This window comes from Petaurus breviceps, unplaced genomic scaffold, assembly GCF_028583685.1.
Source record: "Petaurus breviceps papuanus isolate PSGF00001 unplaced genomic scaffold, PetGlider_PUasm1.0 90849, whole genome shotgun sequence".
In the NCBI taxonomy this organism is placed as follows: domain Eukaryota; kingdom Metazoa; phylum Chordata; class Mammalia; order Diprotodontia; family Petauridae; genus Petaurus; species Petaurus breviceps.
This window is the reverse complement of record NW_027187361.1, coordinates 17,129,973-17,133,945: the sequence shown is the minus strand read 5'-3', so window position 1 is coordinate 17,133,945 and position 3,973 is coordinate 17,129,973. Positions and strand designations below refer to the sequence as shown.

The 3,973-nt window shown below is 39.3% G+C and overlaps 1 pseudogene; it reads right to left on the bottom strand.

The window, feature by feature from the left end:
* The window catches only part of LOC138149774 (ATP synthase-coupling factor 6, mitochondrial pseudogene), a 1,086-nt pseudogene extending 803 nt beyond the window's left edge, over positions 1-283 (bottom strand).
* Between the last annotated feature and the right edge of the window lie 3,690 nt (positions 284-3,973).

Below are 3,973 nucleotides of genomic sequence, written 5' to 3'. Positions count from 1 at the left end.
AGGAAGGAAGGAAGGAAGGAAGGAAGGAAGGAAGGAAGGAAGGAAGGGGAGAAAAGAAAAGTTACCTGTTCAGATTTTGCTACTATTCTGAAAGAATAACAGTAGGTCCTGCAGCTGCCTCTCTCTTAGAATTATATTCTCTGATCTCATCTATAAAGAGTTTCTGAACGGGATTGAGTTCCCTGTTACATGCAACAGCTGTTACACCAATGTTCATTTGTAACTGGAATGAAATAGTAGATTGAATTACAGAAGAAAACCTGAAAAGCCTTTGAAGAATCATAGTGATTCTGCCATGAAGTTTTTGGTGAAATCAATCTTATGACTAACAGAAGGAATGTAGAAAGGAGTGTATGTTCTTTTAGGAGTTAGAATGACTGCTGTAGTATCTGGTTGCCAAAAAGCAAAGCATAATGACTGATCTCACTTTATTTTCTTTAAAATTGTTATTGTTCAGTCTTGTCCAACTCATCATGACCCTGTGACCATATTGTCCGTGGAGTTTTCTTGGCAAAGATATTGGAGTGGTTTGCCACATCCCCCAGTTCATTTTACAGATGAGGAAACTGAGGTAAATAGGGTTCAGTGACTTACCCGGGGTAAGACACCTAATGTCTGAGGTCAAGGTCTTCCTAACTCTATCTAGGCCCAATGCTCTGTCTACTACGCCACCTTATTGCCTCTTATTTCTTTAAAATACATTTTACCTAACCTATTGCCATTACATCATGGTGATTTTCCACTCTCCTTTGCCTCAAACCCTTCCTTGTGACCAAAAAACAACTGAGTACAAGCATCAGATACAGAAACCTTGTCTGACATTATGTACATTGTTGTCTTGGCAGTATCCCTGCCTCTGCTATCAGGGACAACAGTTCTGGTGTTTCTTCCCTCGGACCCCAGAACTTGTTTTTTCATTCTCCAAGATTCAATGAGCTTTTAAAGATCTTTTCATTTACATTGTTGTAGATCTATATGTACACATATACATACACACAAATATATAGAATATAAAATATATAAATATAATATATGTATATAAAAATTCTTTTAGTTCTGTGACATGGTAGAGGAGAAAAAGGGATTTTCCTCCTCCATCCCTCCCTTTGGATTAAAATCCTCCCTGTGATGTTTCATAACTGTGTGATCTTGACTTCAATCCCACTAGGGAGTATTGTTGGTGTGACATCTCTACGTAGACTATAAACTCCCTGAGGGCAAGGCCTATGTTTGTCTTTATAACCCCAGTGCTTGACACAGTGTCTGGGCATATAGAAAGCATTTAATAAATTCTGGCTGATGGATGGTGCTGTATCAGTTTGTACAAACCCTCCCAGATGTCTTTGAATTCCTCTTACTTTCTTATACTACAATGATGTTCCACCACATTCACATACCATAATTTTGTTAGTCATCCCTCTTGCTAATTTATGTCTGAGTCAGAAATTAACAGAACCATAGGAATGGAAGACGATTTTGAGAAATCATTTAATTCCTCTACAGACAGTCAGACTAGACCACACCTAAACTTTTCCAGACAGATCAGAATCTGCCTAATTTGATGAATAATGCTTCATTTGAGTTTCAAAAGTACCTAATTTTATTTGGCTTGATCCCTTGACTTTTTTGGAGAGCCAATAAAAATTTTAATGAAAGCTCAGGGGGTGGTAGAAGATGGCGGGGAACTGTGGGAAAAACTTTGATACCTTCTATTGTTCCTCAGATCAAGAAGTGCTGAATGCTGAGCCCTCCCCCAAACGAACACTATTTATGATGATGAAATTTCAATGAAAGAAAAGAATTTGTTACCTCTGCAAGCTTTTGTACAAGATACAACCTGTGTCTATGCTGTTTCTACTGTACATGTGGGTACTTATTGTCCAAGGCTCTGGGGAAAAATGTGAATATAACAGCTGATACTGACAGATTACTTCTTGGTTTACACAGTAGTTTGTCATTTGATCCTCACAGCTCTCTGCTGTAGGCCATTTAGGTATTATCATTCCCATTTCAGAAATTATCAAATTGAGCCTTAGAGATTGGTTGAGTGACTTGCCAATTATTCTTCATCTAGCAAGCATCTTCAAGGGAAGGTTTCTAACCCAGTTTCACCTGAAACCAGGTGTGGGGCTTTTCCCATTTTACCATGTAAACTTCTTCTAAGTAAGCAAAATTAGCAAAGTTTAAAATAAGCAAAATTTGTGAGGGCTGGGTACCTGGGATACCTCTGCCAACTTTCCGAAGGGTCCCAGTGCTCTCTTTCTGTTCTCTTAATATCCAGAGTACCTAGAATCCTAGCGCCTGAGCTCTTATAAATGCCATGTAACGTTAGGCAACTTGCCAAACCTCCCTAGCCTTTGATTTCCTTCTCTGTAAAATGATAGAGCCTGAACAGAAAGCCTTTGATATCCCTTCTTGCTTTAAATCTGTACTCATGAAAGTGACCCAATGCTCTGAATTTTTGCTGACAGCTGCTTTCTCGTTAAAATCTACCTTTTCTCTCTGTTTTGCTTTCTATAAGCCAATCTAACAAACTTTCACAATAAGGTGTTAATGTTGGATAATCCCTTCTGACCTCAGCTTCCAACTTTTTAGACTTTGCTGCCATATCTCACCTGCAGTCTCATCCTGGAATTGCCTCTTCTCTCACTGATGGATTTCTTCCAACGTCTCCATTTCTGAGAAGGGCCCAGCTCCCCAACACCCCTCTTGCTTCAATTCTTGACTCTTCCTGTTCCCTTTTCAGTTCCCTTATGCATGCTCTTTCACCCATTAGAATGTAAGTTCCTCAAACTAAGTACCTAAAAATCTGTCTTGGTCAGGGCCCATACTCCCAGGCTGGCTTCAATACCTCCAGCATGTACACTGTGGAATTGGAGTATGGAGGTATCCAAAAGGTCACTGTTCCATTTACTGACTTAATTATAATATGATGATGTTGTCACTTGTTATTTTTGTCCATGGGGAATCAGGATGTCTAGTTTTGGATCATTGTACTGTTCAGTTTTTATATGTTATAAAGGGAATTGATCACCAAAGGGGAAAAAAAGAATGTAATTTCCTTGAGGACAGAGACTGTCTTCTTGCTTGTATTTGTTCTTAGGACAGTTCCTGGCACATAGCATATACTTAAATGCTTGTCTTGCCTTAATGTATTACCCCTCTTAGCTCACACACACTTGGATTTTAATGGAACCTTCCTGCCCTTAACCCAAAGGGAAGACTAAAGCTGGATGTATGAAACATCAGAGGACCAATTAGGGAAATGTACTTGGGTTGACAGGCCTTTTGAAGCCTGTAAAGCATGATCGTGCTGGTAAATGATTAATTACTAGCTCTCTAGGGGGGAGGAATGTATGCATGACACACTTTTAAGCTTAATCTGCCTTCTTAACATTTTCTTCATGACTTTTTTTCAGTCTAGACAATCAACAAAACAATAAATCAAACCCTGATTGGTTTGCCTTTCTGAGATGTAAATGCTCACAATGAAAATTTAACATGGCTCCCTTGAGCCTTTATGGATGGCTCCAGCAAGACACTGCCTTGAAGTCACAATCCAAAAATAGTCATCTACTCCATCTATGACTCAAGCGAAAGACAGTAGGGACTTTCAATTATTGCCTCATAACCAGACATCCTCATCCACCTCCTTTCCCTATTAAGGACCTAAAATGTGGGTTAAAATGGAATTATCTAAGTGACTCTGGAGAGAATGCTCCAGCATATATGTGGTACTTAAAAGGTTTACAAAGTGCTTTATAAATATTCTCGTTTGCTCCTTGCAACAGCCCTGGGAGATAAGTTCTGTTGTTTCTCCCAATTCACAGAAGAGGAAAGGGAGTCTGAGAGAAGTTGAGTGACTTGCTGTAATGCGAATGTAAATTTTAAAGATCTTCCCTGCCCCTAGGCTAAAGTGCACCAGAAGCCTGGGGAGGGAGGCTTGTTTTTCAGTAGATACTTTTTGATTGGC